The sequence below is a fragment of the Citrus clementina genome, unplaced genomic scaffold (genome assembly GCF_000493195.1).
Source record: "Citrus clementina cultivar Clemenules unplaced genomic scaffold, Citrus_clementina_v1.0 scaffold_3, whole genome shotgun sequence".
NCBI lineage: Eukaryota > Viridiplantae > Streptophyta > Magnoliopsida > Sapindales > Rutaceae > Citrus > Citrus x clementina.
In genome coordinates, this window is record NW_006262339.1 from 18,143,917 (window position 1) to 18,161,831 (window position 17,915).

General features: G+C 36.3%; 1 non-coding gene across 1 annotated transcript; it reads left to right on the plus strand.

Annotated features, from left to right (window-relative positions):
• Positions 1-16,814: 16,814 nt before the first annotated feature.
• LOC112100500 lies at positions 16,815-16,918 on the plus strand. The gene has a single exon (XR_002906868.1). It is a non-coding gene; the product is annotated as a small nucleolar RNA R71 (small nucleolar RNA).
• The last annotated feature ends 997 nt before the right edge of the window (positions 16,919-17,915 follow it).

Sequence of the window (17,915 nt, forward strand, 5' to 3'; positions counted from 1 at the left end):
CAGAGAATAAACTCATCCCATCATCAGAATCACCACCGAAACTCGAGCTCAAACCATTACCCAACACTTTGGAATATGCGTTTTTGGAAGAAGAAAGTACTATACAGGTAATCATCTCATCATCCCTAAATGACGAACAAAAAGGTAAGTTGTTGGATGTTTTAAAAGAGCACAAAGGAGCATTAGGATGGACCATAGCAGACATAAAAGGTATAAATCCAGTAGACTGCATGCATTACATTCACCTTGATGAAAATGCTAAAACTACTAGGGAGATGCAACGTCGGTTAAATCCTAACATGAAAAAAGTTGTTAGAACAGAAGTCCTTAAGCTATTAGACGCAGGTATCATTTACCCCATTTCTGATAGTTCATGGGTCAGTCCTGTACAAGTTGTCCCCAAAAAGTCAGGAGTCACAATAGTTACCAATGCTGATAATGAATTGATACCCACTAGAGTAACTACAGGATGGCGTGTTTGCATTGATTATAGAAAGTTGAATTCTGTCACACGTAAAGACCATTTTCCTTTACCATTTATTGATCAAATGCTTGATAGATTAGCAGGCCATGAATTTTATTGCTTTCTAGATGGCTACTTAGGATATAATCAGATTCCCATAGCACCAAAAGATCAGGAGAAAACTACTTTCACTTGCCCTTTTGGCACATTTGCATATAGGAGAATGTCATTTGGATTATGTAATGCACCTGCTACATTTCAACGATGCATGTTGAGCATTTTTTCTGATATAGTGGAACGATTCCTTGAAGTCTTTATGGATGATTTTTCTGTCTTTGGTGACTCGTTTGATCAATGTTTACATCATTTAACACTAGTTCTGCAGAGATGTATCGAGAAGAACTTGGTCTTAAATTGGGAGAAATGTCATTTTATGGTAAAACAAGGTATTGTTCTCGGTCACATCATTTCGAGCAAAGGTACTGAGGTTGAAAAAGCCAAAGTAGATCTCATTTCTAATCTTTCTCCACCCAAAACAGTCAGAGAAGTAAGATCTTTCCTTGGGCATGCTGGTTTCTATAGACGTTTCATTAAAGATTTTAGCAAAGTTTCTAGACCCTTATGCAATCTACTTGCTAAGGATGTACCTTTTATCTTTAATGATTCATGTCTTGTGGCTTTTGAAAAATTAAAGCAGTTGTTGACATCATCACTCATCATTCAGGCCCCAAACTGGAGCTTACCATTTGAGCTAATGTGTGATGCATCTGATTATGCAGTAGGAGCAGTATTAGGACAAAGAGTTGATCGAATTCCCCACGTTATTTACTATGCTAGTATGACATTAAATGATACACAGTTGAACTATTCAACTACTGAAAAAGAAATGCTAGCAGTAGTGTTTGCATTGGAAAAATTTCGATCCTATCTCATTGGTTGTAAAATAATTATATTCACAGATCATGCTGTTCTTAAATATCTTCTCACAAAGAAAGATGCAAAAGCTAGACTAATTCGTTGGGTGTTACTTTTGCAGGAATTTGACTTGGAATTCAAAGATAAGAAAGGGACAGAAAATGTTGTGGCGGACCACCTCTCTCGTCTCCATTTTGACACAATTACAGAGCCATTAATATTGAATGAGTCATTTCCAGATGAACAATTAATGAGTGTGGAAGTATTACCTTGGTATGCTGATATAGTTAATTATCTTGTTACAGGTAAATTTCCAGAGCATTGGACCAAGCAAGACAAGGCTAAATTCTTTGCAGAGATAAAGAATTTCTTTTGGGATGACCCGTATTTGTTCAAGTATTGTGCTGATCAAATTGTTAGACGATGTGTCCCAGAAAATGAAATTCAGAATATTCTTTCATTCTGCCATGAACAAGCTTGTGGAGGCCATTTCAGTGCTAAGAAAACAGCAACTAAAGTTTTACAATGTGGTTTTTATTGGCCAACTATATTTCGAGATGCTTACACTTTTTGTTCTTCATGTGATAGGTGTCAACGAATGGGGAGCATTACGCAAAGGAATATGATGCCACTAAATTCAATTTTAGTGGTTGAGATTTTTGATGTATGGGGTATCGACTTTATGAGACCATTTCCCTCTTCTTTTGGCCACCAATACATATTGGTTGCTGTTGACTACGTATCAAAATGGGTAGAAGCAATTCCATGCAGAACCAATGATCACAAGGTGGTGATAGGATTTTTGAAAAGCAACATTGTTTCACGCTTTGGATTTCCTCGAGCAATAATCAGTGATGGTGGTACCCACTTTTGTAACAAAGCATTCAAAGCTCTTTTGACAAAGTATTCAATCACACACAAAGTGGCGACTCCGTATCATCCGCAAACCAGTGGCCAAGTTGAGATCTCCAATCGAGAAATAAAACACATATTAGAAAAGACGGTGAGGCCGGACAGAAAAGATTGGTCATTAAGACTTGATGATGCATTATGGGCATATAGAACGGCTTTCAAGACCCCGATTGGGATGTCACCCTACAGGCTAGTATATGGAAAAGCTTGCCACCTACCTGTGGAACTCGAGCATTGTGCATATTGGGCCATCAAGAAATACAATTTTGACATGCAGCAAGCCAGCTCAGAAAAAAGATTACAGCTGGCAGAACTTGAAGAAATTCGCAATGATGCATACGAAAATGCCAAGATTTACAAGCAACGAATGAAAGTCTTCCATGATAAGCAAATTATGAGAAAATCATTCACTCCAGGTCAGAAAGTGCTTTTATTCAATTCTCGCTTGCACCTATTCCCAAGTAAGTTACGCTCTCGTTGGTCTGGCCCATTTATTGTACATACTGTTTTTCCACATGGGGCAATTGAAATTAAGGACCCAAAGAACGGTGTCACGTTTAAAGTTAATGGTCAAAGATTAAAGGCATATCTAGAGTACCAACCACATGGAGAAGACACCGAAATAAATTTGAGTGACCCACCAAATTTGAATTGATTTTTTTTCTTTTCGTTGATTTGATTTTTCTTTCTTTCTTTTTATTATTATTCTCTTGCTAATTGAAATTGTTTTTGCATAAGTGTGTTTATTTTACCATTAAGTTTTCTTTTATCGTTTTTAATCATGAGTACCTTACTTAGACCGTTCCTCCTGAACATTCTTAAACCACTTCAACGTGTCAAAACTCATCTCAAAAGGCAGATTCAATTTTGTAAAACACATCGCATTTGGGCTCTACAACCACCAGAGTTAGTAGCCTATGTTGAGGGTTTAGAAAGCCAACTCAGAGACATTGAGAGAAGTGTTTACAACATCCAGTTGGAGCTTGAGGTAAATTCAATCAGAGGAAGATTTTAATTTTCTTTGTGTGTTTTGATTTGTTTTTCTGTTTGTGTGCTTTAGTTTGTTACCCCGGTGAAGTGGCGGATAACGGTACTCCGTGATAATCAAGTCGGTTACTTCAGTTTCCCATAATAACTGATATTCTGAGGCGAAGGTATGGACAGAAACGAGATTCTAGCGAAGCTTCACAAGCGATTCCCTTCACTTCCTCAGAATGCCCTCCTTACGATCTATAAAGCTCGGTCTGAACGCATGCGATTATTCATGAGGAATAACATACCTGCTGAAATCCGTTGGTTAATCGAGGCTAACGTACGATCGGCAGGTGAGTTACCTCTAAAATTTATTGCATACATACCTGGTTGTGGTAAAGGAAATTATGCAAGAAAACGACGAGCTCGAAGAATTTCTGTTGCTTGTCATAAGTGTGCCAGAGTGAGTTGCAATAAAAACCCATGTTCTTTAGGAATGATGTCTGATAACAGGGAAGATAAGATTCAATTCATTAGGGATGGCTTGAATAAGGAGTCATTGGATGATATCCTTTTGTCTCTTGAAACGCATCCCAGTGGATATGTGCAAGGAGCGATTCTTCAGTTATGGCCATTATTCCAGAAAGAGCATGCACGATATAGTCTCGGGAATCTGACTATAAATGACCATGTTTGCCAGTTTATAAGAAAACTGGATAGGAAGCCTATCCTTGACCCATAGAGGGCGTTCAAGCCGTTTCTGGACATAAAACAAGAGGAAGATGTAAGCTACAGTCGCAACTACCTGTAAATATCCTTTTACTTTATTGTTATTTTATTTCACTATTGTCTTATTGTTTGCATTATTGTCTTTAATAATTTTATTACTGTTTGCTTTTTCCTTTTTACTGTTTTCTTTTTGACTTGCGAGCCACGTGCTTTACGCGTTATTTGACACTGACATATTACCTCATACAAAACCATGACCCACTATCACCGAGACTCTTAAATGTGATTTTTTTTTTGTCAAGCACTCACAAATTATTTTTGAGAAGTATCACAATGTCAGCTACTCCCAATAGACAATTCAAGAACATTTGTGTGCTTTCTGGATTTACATATGACAAACATAAAGAGTTCGTTGAGGCAGCCATAGATCTTGGTCGAAGCATAGCAGCGAGAAAATTACACTTGGTGTATGGAGGAGGTAATCGAGGGTTATCAAAAATGGTCTCAGAAGCAGCTTTTATCAGAGGAAGTCAGGTGTTAGGCATCATCCCAAGAGTCTTAAAACCATTGGGTAGTTCGTCTGACTCATCAACTGGAGAAGAGTTAGTCGTCTCAGGTATGCAAGAAAGAATAACTGAAATGCTTAATCATTCTGATGCTTTTATTTTCCTTCCAGGAGATCTTGCAACACTAGAGGCACTTATCACGCTAGCATTTTGGGCCCATCTGCACATCCACTAAAAACCCATCGGTTTGTTAAATGTCAATAACTTTTATGATGGCTTTATCGCATTTCTTAACCATGCAATAAAAAACTATTTCATTCCTTCTAATGTGAAAAAACTTTTTATTTGTGCTCACACTGCTAATGAGCTACTTGATATGTTACAAGCTTATAAACCGGAGCCAGACCCCTGGACCTTTGTGTTGGAGCGCCCAAATAATGATGGTAACAGTAGCCGCAGTAAGAAGTACAAATTAGATTTAATTCTCCGCTTGTAAATATTGTTTTCTGTGTTGCACCAACCAGGTGATGTCTTCTAAACTCTACTTCTTTCCTTTCAAACATTGAGGACAATGTTTCGTTCTGGTTGGGGGGAGGGAATAGTCGACAATTGTGGAATTTTGGTTAAGTTTTTACTAATTTTTGTTGTAGAAACTAACTGTTGCTAACTTTTTGTGTCGAAGATGGCTGAATATGGAGTATAGTGACTCTAGAAACGCATCTTCATCGTAAAAAAAAAAATTAAAAAACTAAAAAAAACATTCAGATATTTTCTTTTTCTTTATTATGTTTTTATGTTTATTTTTCTTCTTTTTAATTTCTCCTCTATAAATATACATTTTCCAACTTGTGAGTCGAAGATGGCTGAATATGGAGTGTAGTTCCTCTAGAAACGCATCTTCTTTAAAAAAATATATATTTTCGTTTTCTATCATTTTACGTTTAACTTTTCTAATTAGTTTTTATGCATCATTTTCACATTTCTGCATGCATATTTTCCTTTCATGTTTAGAATAGGTTGGGGGTTAGAATGTTGTTTAAAAAAAAAAAAAAATTTGTGTGATTTGTTTTAACATTGGATGACATGATTAATTTCAAATTTTAGTATTTGTATTATCTTTGGTCTTAAGTGATGTTACATTATGTTTGCTACTCTACATGTTGATGTCGGAGACAAATATGAATTGCTTGAAGGAATGAACAAGTCATAATAAGTACCAAGTGAGTTTTTGAGCCTATTATTTTTCTTGGAGAGTACCCCTTTTGCCCATTCTTTATACAGCTTAACAGTTTATTATTGTATACACGATCTCTAGATTTCTTTTGAGTTAACCCTTAAAAAAAAATTGTAAAATTAAAAAAAAAAGAAAAAAAAAAGAGAAAAAAATGTGTGTTGCTACATTTGGAGGCCCATCTAACTAGTAGATATGGAAGATTATTTAGAGCCCTAAAAGACGATGGAAATGCCATCTTTGATCCGTTTGAGCCTTTCTAGCCATCCCTTTTATCAAATATCCATAGTTAACCCTTTTGAGCCTTAAAAAAAAAAAACCTTTCTTTGTCAAACTTATCCTCTTGACCCACTCCGATTTGGAGTATTACCCGATATCTTATAAGTTCCATCACCTATTTATGTTTGAGAAAATGTAAATAATTATGTTGTTCAGTAAAGTTATGCCAAATAAAAGCAAAAAAAAAAAAAACAAAAGTTGTTGTTTCAAAAGGAAAAAAAATAATAATAGGTGAAATCCACCTTGCAACTTAAAAAAAAAAAACAAATCTCTGCATTTTTCTTAAACATAAACTTTGTTTTCCCTATTTTCCTTCTTTGTTAGCCATGTCCCTAGCCTACATTACGTCCTAATAAAAGTCCTTCTTGATTTTAGGGAACTATAGTTTGAAGTAGAAGCTAGTTATATGGGCTAAAAAGATATAGTGGTGCAGAACAAAAAATAAATAAATAAATAAAAGATAAAAAAGATAAATAAATTGGGTTGACTAACATTTTTATTTGACTTGAGATCGTATTATTTCTAAGCTGAGGGCATATTTATTTCATCTTGGTGAGAGCATGTGATATCACTTCTTTATTATTTTCTCTCTCAATTACCATTCATTGGAGTGACTATTTTTAGTGGGTTTAATTTATTTGTGAGAGTGTCACCACTTCCAGTGAGATTTTGGGGTTTGACATGTCATTCTTGAAAGCAAATATAACAAAGTCTATTTTGTGTAAATTTTAATGTACTCGCAAGCGCACGAATCTATTGTAGTATAGACTAATGGTGACGAGTGTCGATCCCATGAGGAGGTGGATTTTAATTATATGTAGAATTAATTTTGTAAATGGGTGGTTGGAATTGTGGTGGAAGTGATTTAAATTATCCTAAAATTGGAATTGAAATGGCGATAATAAATTCTAAAATTGGACTTGCAATGGCGAGAATAAATTGAAGATAATTCTATTGAAATGACGTACTTGGGTATTCGGATCCGCATCAACATGCATCATGGGCTAAATAATCCATATTAATGCCAATTAAATCATGAGGGGGGAATCTACACCTCATGAACCACGCTCTAATCAATATGGTGCAAAGGGCTTATCGTGCCAAATAATAATAACCTTGTACTAGAGGGCCGGTGAAACCAAGGCGGTACTAGACAAGATTAGTATTATTTGTCGACGAGAAGTCAAAACATCCACAAAAACTAGAGGGGAAGAGAAAATAAATTTACCAAATTAAGCCCATGACACATGTTGAGACTTCACCTTCAACCCAAGCTTGAAAGAAAATTAGTTACTCATTATTGAACTAAGGGCAAAATGGAAATTTATTAAAATACGAAGAAAATACAAGATGGAGAAGGAATTACAGAAAATGGATCCCAAAAATGGATTTAGAGATATCCAATTAGGGGGGAGAGGCCCCCTTTTTATAGATACATGGAGTAAATCATGGCCATCGGATTAAAAACAGTTTGGACGCTCAGGATTGCGCCACGTCATCAGTCAACAGTCCACGGTTTGACCACGCGGATGAACAGTAACACGGTTTGACCCGAATGAACAGTAACGCGGTTTGGTTGAAAATAATCATGTGTGATGCATGCACCGTACGCGAAATTTTTCGTCCACTGATATGCTGCCACGTCACCATCAACAGTACATAAGAATTTTAGTCCAACAGGATCGTGACACCTCATCAGTCAATGCCACATCATCGGTCAATGCCACGTCATCATCCGTCTACGTGAATAGTGTCGTGAACAGTAACGTATACAGTACCGTACACGTGAATAGTACCGTACATGTGAATAGTGCCATTTTTCCTTTTATGCTCCTCCTAAGGTTTTTGACCGTCCTGAGTTCAAAAGTGATGTCTGTTTTGCCGTCTGATTTCTCCTTTATTATGAAATGACTATAATGCCCCTAAAATACATAAAATACTTAATTAAAATAAAACAAATGTAATTAAATCACAAGAAGGTTAAATACATAAAAGTAAGGGTTGTTAGTAAGACTTGAAATGTAAAATGACGGTTTTCTCCTTTATAAATAGGCATTTTCTAACACTCAACACACCCCCCAACCAGCTTATTGCTAGTCCCTAGCAAATAAAGCGAAAACAAAATTCAAATTCAAAATGATTTTTTTTTTTTTTAGAAACACTCGTGTTTATTCAATCAGATTAATGATAACAATTAAATAAAAGTATAAGCATTATCTCCAGTCTAAAGCAACATCACACCCACATCAACCATCCACATGAATTAGCCCAGTAGACTTTGTTATAGCTACTTTCAAGAATGACATGTCAAACCCCAAAATCTCACTGGAAGTAGTGACACTCTCACAAATAAATTAAACCCAATAAAATAGTCACTCCAATGAATGGCAATTGAGAGAGAAAATAATAAAGAAGTGATATCACATGCTCTCACCAAGATGAAATAAATATGCCCTCAGCTTAGAAATAATACGATCTCAAGTCAAATAAAATGTAAGTCAACCCATTTTATTTATCTTTTTTTTTAATTATGCATCACTACATCTTTTTAGCCCATATAACTAGCTTCTACTTCAAACTATAGTTCCCTAAAATCAAGAAGGACTTTTATTAGGACGTAACGTAGGCTAGGGACATGGCTAACAAAGAAGGGAAATAAGGAAAACAAAGTGTATGTTTGAGAAAAATTCAGAGAATTTTTTTTTTTGAAGTTGCAAGGTGGATTTCACCTATTATTTTTATTTTTATTCTTTTGAAACAACAACTTTTGTTTTTTTTTCTCTTTTTTTTGGCATAACTTCACTGAATAAAATAATTATTTATATTTTTCTCAAACATAAATAAGTGATGAAACTTATAAGATATCGGGTAATACTCTAAATCGGAGTGGGTCAAGATGATAAGTTGACAAAGAAAAGGTTTTTTTTTTTTTTTAAAGGCTCAAAAGGGGTAACTATGGATATTTAATAAAAGGGATGGCTAGAAAGGCTCAAACGGATCAAAGATGGCCTTTCCGTCGTCTTTTAGGGCTCTAAATAATTATCCATGTCTACTAGTTAGATGGGCCTCCTAATGTAGCAACACATTTTTTTTTCTCTCTTTTTTTTTATTTTACAATTTTTTTTTTTAGGGTTAACTCAAACGAAATTTAGAGATCGTGTATAACATAATAAACTGCTAAGCTGTATAGAGAATGGGCAAAATGGTTACTCTCCAAGAAAGTGATAGGCTCAACAACTCACTTGGCATTTATTTATGACATGTTCATTCCTTCAAGCAACTCATATTTGTCTCCGACATCAACATGTAAAGTAGCAAACATAGCGTAACATCACTTAAGACCAAAGATAATACAAATACTAAAATTTGAAATTAATCATGTCATCCAATGTTAAAACAAATCACATAATGTTTTTTTAAACAACATTCTACCCCCCAACCTATTCTAAACATGAAAGGAAAATATGTATGCAGAGATATGAAAATGATGCATAAAAACTAATTAGAAAAGTTACACTTAAAATGATAGAAAACGAAAATGGTTTTTTTTTTTTAACTTAGAAGATGCGTTTCTAGAGGCACTACTCTCCATATTCAGCCATTTTTGACTCAAAAGTTGGAAAATGTATATTTATAGAGGAGAAAATAAAAAGAAGAAGAAAAATGAACATCAAAACTTGATAAAGAAAAAGAATTTTTTTTTTCGAACAATGAAGATGCGTTTCTAGAGTAACTACACTCCATATTCAGCCATCTTCAACATAAAAAGTTAGCAACAGTTAGTTTCTACAACAAAAAATTAGTAAAAACTTAACCAAGATTCCACAATTGTCGACTATTCCCTCCCCCCAACCAGAACGAAACATTGTCCTCAATGTTGTAAAGGAAAGAAGTAGAGTTTAGAAGACATCACCTGGGTGGTGCAACACATAAGAAAATATTTACAAGCGGAGAGTTAAATCTAATTTGTACTTCTTACTGCGGCTACTGTTACCATCATTATTTGGTCGTTCCAACACAAAGGTCCAGGGGTCTGGCTCCGGTTTATAAGCTTGTAATATATCAAGTAGCTCAGTAGCAGTGTGAGCACAAATAAAGAGTTTTTTCACATTAGAAGGAATGAAATAGTTTTTTATTGCATGGTTAAGAAATGAGATAAAGCCATCATAAAAGTTATTGACATTTAACAAACCGATGGGTTTCTGGTGAATGTGTAGATGGGCCCAAGATGCTAGTGTCATAAGTGCCTCTAGTGTTGCAAGATCTCCTGGAAGGAAAATAAAAGCATCAACATAATTAAGCATTTCAGTTATTCTTTCTTGCATACCTGAGACGACTAACTCTTCTCCAGTTGATGAGTCAGACGAACTGCCCAATGGTTTTAGGACTCTTAGGATGATGCCTAACACTTGACTTCCTCTGATAAAAGCTGCTTCTGAGACCATTTTTGATAACCCTCGATTACCTCCTCCATACACCAAGTGTAATTTTCTCGCTGCTATGCTTCGACCAAGATCTATGACTGCCTCAACGAACTCTTTATGTTTGCCATAGGTAAATCCAGAAAGCACACAAATGTTCTTGAATTGTCTATTTGGAGTAGCTGCCATTGTGATACTTCTCGAAAAATAATTTGTGAGTGCTTGAAAAAAAATCACATTTAAGAGTCTTGGTGACAGTGGGTCACAGTTGTGTATGAGGTAACATGTCAGTGTCAAATAACACGTAAAGCACGTGGCTCGCGAGTCAAAAAGGAAACAGTAAAAAGAAAAAAGTAAACAGTAATAAGAAAACAGCAAACAGTAATAAAATTATTAAGGACAATAATACACACAATAAAACAATAGTGAAATAAAATAATAGTAAAGTGAAAGGATATTTACAGGTAGTTGCGACTGTGGCTCACATCTTCCTCTGGTTTTACGTCCAGAAACAGCTTGAACGCCCTCTATGGGTCGAGGATAGGCTTCCCATCCAGTTTTCTTATAAACTGGCAAACAGGGTCGTTTATAGTCAGATTCCCGAGACTATATCGTGCATGCTCTTTCTGGAATAATGGCCATAACTGGAGAATCGCTCCTTGCACATATCCACTGGGATGCGTTTCAAAAGACAGAAGGATATCATCCAATGACTCCTTATTCAAGCCATCCCTAATGAATTGAATCTTATCTTCCCTGTTATCAGACACCATTCCTAAAGAACATGGGTTTTTATTGCAACTCATTCTGGCACACTTATGACAAGCAACAGAAATTCTTCGAGCTCGTCGTTTTCTTGCATAATTTCCTTTACCACAACCAGGCATGTATGCAATAAATTTTGGAGGTAACTCACCTGCCAATCGTACTTTCGCCTCAATTAACCAACGAATATCAGCAGGTATATTATTCCTCATGAGCAATCTCATGCGTTCGGACCGAGCTTTATAGATCGTAAGGAGGGCATTCTGAGGAAGTGAAGGGAATCGCTTGTGAAGCTTCGCTAGAGTCTCGTTTCTGTCCATACTTTCGCCTCAGAATATCAGTTATTATGGGAAACTGAAGTAACCGACTTGATTGTCACGGAGTACCGTTATCCGCCACTTCACCGGGGTAACAAACTAAAGCACACAAATAGAAAAACAAATTAAAACACACAAAGAAAATTAAAATCGTCCTCTTATTGAATTTACCTCAAGCTCCAACTGGATGTCGTAAACTCTTCTCTCAATGTCTCTGAGTTGGCGTTCTAAACCCTCAACATAGGCTACTAACTCTGGTGGTTGTAGAGCCCAAATGCGTTGTGTTTTACAAAATTGAATCTGCCTTTTGAGATGAGTTTTGACACGTTGAAGTGGTTTAAGAATGTTCAGGAGGAATGGTCTAAGTATGAGACTCATGATTAAAAATGATAAGAGAAAACTTAATAGTTAAACAAACACACTTATGCAAAAATAATTTCAATTAGCAAAAGAATAAAATAAAGAAAGAAAGAAAAAAAAATCAAATCACTGGAAAAAAAAATCAATTCAAATTTGGTGGGTCACTCAAATTTATTTCGATGTCTTCTCCATGTAGTTGGTATTCTAGATATGGCTTTAATCTTTGACCATTAACTTTAAACGTGACACCGTTCTTTGGGTCCTTAATTTCAATTGCCCCATGTGGAAAAACATTATGAACAATAAATGGGCCAGACCAACGAGAGCGTAACTTACCTGGGAATAGGTGCAAGCGAGAATTGAATAAAAGCACTTTCTGACCTGGAGTGAACGATTTTCTCATAATTTGCTTATCATGGAAGACTTTCATTCGTTGCTTGTAAATCTTGGCATTTTCGTATGCATCATTGCGAATTTCTTCAAGTTCTGCCAGCTGTAATCTTCTTTCTAAGCTGGCTTGCTGCATGTCAAAATTGAATTTCTTGATGGCCCAATATGCACGATGCTCGAGTTCCACAGGTAGGTGGTAAGCTTTTCCATACACTAGCCTGTAGGGTGACATCCCAATCGGGGTCTTGAAAGCCGTTCTATATGCCCATAAGGCATCATCAAGTCTTAATGACCAATCTTTTCAGTCCGGCCTCACCGTTTTTTCTAATATGTGCTTTATTTCTTGATTGGATATCTCAACTTGGCCACTGGTTTGCGGATGATACGGAGTCGCCACTTTGTGTGTGATTGAATACTTTGTCAAAAGAGCTTTGAATGCTTTGTTACAAAAGTGGGCACCATCATCACTGATTATTGCTCGAGGGAATCCAAAGCGCGAGACAATGTTGCTTTTCAAAAATCCTATCACCACCTTGTGATCATTGGTCCTACATGGAATTGCTTCTACCCATTTTGATACGTAGTCAACAGCAACCAATATGTATTGATGGCCAAAAGAAGGGCGAAAGGGTCCCATGAAGTCGATACCCCATACGTCAAAAATCTCAACCACTAAAATTGGATTTAGTGGCATCATGTTCCTTCGTGTAATGCTTCCCATTCGTTGACACCTATCACATGAAGAACAGAAAGTGTAAGCGTCTTGAAATATAGATGGCCAATAGAAACCACATTGTAAAACTTTAGTCGCTGTTTTCTTAGCACTGAAATGGCCTCCACAAGCTTGTTCATGGCAGAATGAAAGGATATTCTGAATTTCACTTTCTGGGACACATCGTCTAACAATTTGGTCTGCACAATACTTGAACAAATACGAGTCATCCCAAAAGAAATTCTTTATCTCTGCAAAGAATTTAGCCTTATCTTGCTTGGTCCAATGCTCTGGAAGTTTACCTGTAACAAGATAATTAACTATATCAGCATACCAAGGCAATACTTCCACATTCATTAATTGTTCATCTGGAAATGACTCATTCAATGGTAATGATTCTGTAATTGTGTCAAAATGGAGACGAGAGAGGTGGTCCGCCACAACATTTTCTGTCCCTTTTTTATCTTTGAATTCCAAGTCAAATTCCTGCAAAAGTAACACCCAACGAATTAGTCTGGCTTTTGCATCTTTCTTTGTGAGAAGATATTTAAGAGTAGCATGATCCGTGAATATAATTATTTTACAACCAATGAGATATGATCGAAATTTTTCCAATGCAAACACTACTGCTAGCATTTCTTTTTCAGTAGTTGAATAGTTCAACTGTGCATCATTTAATGTCATACTAGCATAGTAAATAACGTGGGGAATTCGATCAACTCTTTGTCCTAATACTGCTCCTACTGCATAATCAGATGCATCACACATTAGCTCAAATGGTAAGCTCCAGTTTGGGCCCTGAATGATGGGTGATGATGTCAACAACTGTTTTAATTTTTCAAACGCCATAAGGCATGAATCATTAAAGATAAAAGGTACATCCTTAGCAAGTAAATTGCATAAGGGTCTAGAAACTTTGCTAAAATCTTTAATGAAACGTCTATAGAAACCAGCATGCCCAAGGAAAGATCTTACTTCTCTGACTGTTATGGGTGGAGGAAGATTAGAAATGAGATCCACCTTGGCTTTGTCAACCTCAATACCTTTGCTCGAAATGATGTGACCGAGAACAATACCTTGTTTTACCATAAAATGGCATTTCTCCCAATTTAAGATCAAGTTCTTCTCGATACATCTCTGCAGAACTAGTGTTAGATGATGTAAACATTGATCAAACGAGTTACCAAAGACAGAAAAGTCATCCATAAAGACTTCAAGGAATCGTTCAACCATATCAGAAAAAATGCTCAACATGCATCGTTGAAATGTAGCAGGTGCATTACATAATCCAAATGGCATTCTCCTATATGCAAATGTGCCAAAAGGGCAAGTGAAAGTAGTTTTCTCTTGATCTTTTGGTGCTATGGGAATCTGATTATATCCTGCGTAGCCATCTAGAAAGCAATAAAATTCATGGCCTGCTAATCTATCAAGCATTTGATCAATAAATGGTAAAGGAAAATGGTCTTTACATGTGACAGAATTCAATTTTCTATAATCAATGTATACACGCCATCCTGTAGTTACCCTAGTTGGTATTAATTCATTATCAGCATTGGTAACTACTGTGACTCCTGACTTTTTGGGGACGACTTGTACAGGACTGACCCATGAACTATCAGAAATTGGGTAAATGATACCAGCATCTAATAGCTTAAGGACTTCAATTCTAACAACTTCTTTCATATTAGGATTTAACCGACGTTGCATTTCCCTAGTAGATTTAGCATTTTCATCGAGGTGAATATAATGCATGCAGTCTACTGGATTTATACCTTTTATATCTGCTATGGTCCATCCTAATGCTCCTTTGTGCTCTTTTAAAACATCCAACAACTTACCTTTTTGTTCGTCATTTAGGGATGATGAGATGATTACCGGCAGAGTACTTTCTTCTCCCAAAAACGCATATTCCAAAGTGTTGGGCAATGGTTTGAGCTCGAGTTTCGGTGGTGATTCTGATGATGGAATAAGTTGCTTCTCTGATGGTGCTAGTTGCTCAACTCTTGACTTCCATTTATTAGTGTCCATGGATGGTGTTGAGTCAAGTAAAGCGTTGACCTTATCGACCGATCTATCAATATCAAAATCCAAACCAAAGTGAGTTAAACATGTTTGTAAAGGATCATCACTAAGGTTTGAAAGAAAAGTATTATCAACTAATGCTTCAATTAAATCCACATCAACAATTTCATCATCTGCATTGTGAGGTTGTTTGGCAATGTTGAAGATGTTCAGCTCCATAGTCATGTTGCCGAAAGACAACTGCATATTTCCAGTCCTGCATTGAATGTGAGCATCCGCAGTTGCCAAGAAAGGTCGGCCTAGGATAATGGGAATGTGCTTCCTTGAATCCTGTATAGGTTGAGTGTCAATTACAATGAAATCAACAGGAAAATAAAACTTGTCTACCTGAATAAGCACGTCCTCCACAATACCACGAGGTATTTTTGTGGACCGATCTGCAAGCTGTAACACCACTGGAGTTGGGTGTAATTCTCCAAGTCCAAGTTTCACAAATACAGAATAAGGTCAAATTTACACTAGCTCCTAAATCCAACAAAGCATTCTCAATTGTGTGGTTCCCTATACTACACGAGATAGTGGGGGAGCCTGGGTCTTTGCATTTTAAAGGAATTTTATGTTGGAGTATAGAACTAACGTTTTCTGTTAAAAATGCCTTCTTTTGAACATGCATATTTCTCTTTTTAGTACAAAGGTCTTTAAGAAACTTGGCATAAGATGGAACTTGTTTAATAGCATCAAGCAAAGGGATGTTAACACTTACCTGTTTGAAGATTTCGAGAATCTCACCTGTGGATTTTCCCTTTTTGCCTTTTGCTAACCTCTGAGGAAATGGAGCTTTAGGAACATATTCTCGTGGGTTGGTTTCTTCTTTTTCCTCCGGTGGTGAGTCCTCAACATTCACAGGTACAATTTGATTTTCTTTTGTCACCGGCATCTCCACTTTGTTGCCGACTTCCTTTAGTTTTCGCAAGGTCATTACTGCTTTGACCTCTCCATGTTGCTGTGGTGAACTGGTACTTGCTTCATGTACTCCTTTAGGATTAGGCACTGGTTGACTTGGAAACTTGCCTTTCTCAACAGTCATTGCCAAGGTCTGAACTGAAGAAGTAAGTTGTCCCACCATCTTCTCGAGGCTTGAAACTGATTGGGCTTGTGAATTGAAGCCTGCTCTCAACTCATTTCGTAGTCCATCAATGGTGCGATTCTGTTGCTCAATCGTGGAGTGAGTAAGATTTTTGAAATTCTGGAATGCATCCTCCCATGGTCTAGGTTGAGAGTAGTTCTGGTTCTGATTGTATGGTCTAAATGGGGGCTGAGAGGCTTGAGGATTTTGTGGAATTGGTTGCATTTGTGGAGCTGCTGGTCCGTTCTATTGGAATCCTTGAGACCATGAAAAATTGGGGTGGTCTCTCCATCCAGGGTTATATGTGTTGGAGTATGGGTTGTAATTCGATGGTTTTCTCATTACACCTATGGCATTGGCTTGATCTGAGTATGAGTCATGGTCATGTGGCTCTGTTGATTTAGCAGTCGATAACGATGCTATTTGTCGAGAGAGACCTTCAATTATCGCTTGGACTTCTTTAATTTCTGAACTTGACTCGCCAATGTGAACCTCATTTACTCCCTTAATTCTTCTAGTATTCCTGAGTGATCGACTCCGTTGTTGGGAATTATCCGCTTGTCGCTGGAAGAATTCCCAAATCTCTGATGCACTTTTTAACATTAGTTCTCCTCCACTTGTTGCCATTAGCCATTCTTGCACATTCGACAATAATCCCTCCAAAAAGTATTGGCATTGATGCCATTTCTCGTACCCATGATGTGGACACTTCAAGAGTAGCCCATTGAATCGCTCCCATGTCTCAAAAAACTGCTCGTCCTCTCTCTGAGTAAACTCTGAGATTTCCCTGCGAATAGCATTAGTTTTATGCACTGGGAAATATATATTCAAAAATTTAGTTACCATTTGTTCCCATGATGAAATGCTATTAGCAGGCAACGTATTTAACCATGAACGAGCTCTATCCTTTAAAGAAAATGGGAATAGTCTAAGTTTAACATCATCATCTGAAAAATTCTCATATTTGAATGTTTGACAAATGGCATGAAAATCATTCAAATGATTATATGGATCCTCATTTTCTAGGCCATAAAATGTAGGGAGACAATTTAACACACTAGGTTTTAATTCAAAACTCCTAGCAGCTACATTTGGGTATCTTATGCATGATGTACTCAAATTAGCTAAAGGACTAAAATAATCCTTAAATGGCCTCTCCTGTGGTGCTTGTAAATCCATTCCAAACTTGTTTGTGTGTGCGAAGTGTTTTTTCTAATTCAAAGTCTATAGGTTCAAGATTAGGAAATAATGACCTACGACCATACATGCAAAACAAATAAAATAAAAATAAAGATGAGAACAAAACATATAAAAATAAAGAAGAGAGAGAAATTACGATACTAACCTTATTACGCTATTAAAACCTTTCTACAAAAATACACAAAAACAAATACGTGAAATTAAATTAACTAAAAATAAATTAATAAGATAAACAAAAAAAAATTTCAATTGAAAATTAAATTACAGAATTTTAAAGAAGAGAAAAAGAAAAGAAATACTAACCTTTAAATGTAAATTCACTTTTTTTTTCTTTTTTTTTTTTTAATAAAAAAATATAAGAAAACAAATAAAAGAAATTATTCACAAATTAATTCTATGAATTAAAATTACTTACCTCCCCGGCAACAGCGCCAAAAACTTGTTATGCAAATTTTAATGAACTCGCAAGCGCACGAATCTATTGTAGCATAGATCAATGGTGACGAGTGTCGATCCCACGAGGAGGTGGATTTTAATTATATGTAGAATTAATTTTGTAAATGGGTGGTTGAAATTGTGGTGGAAGTGATTT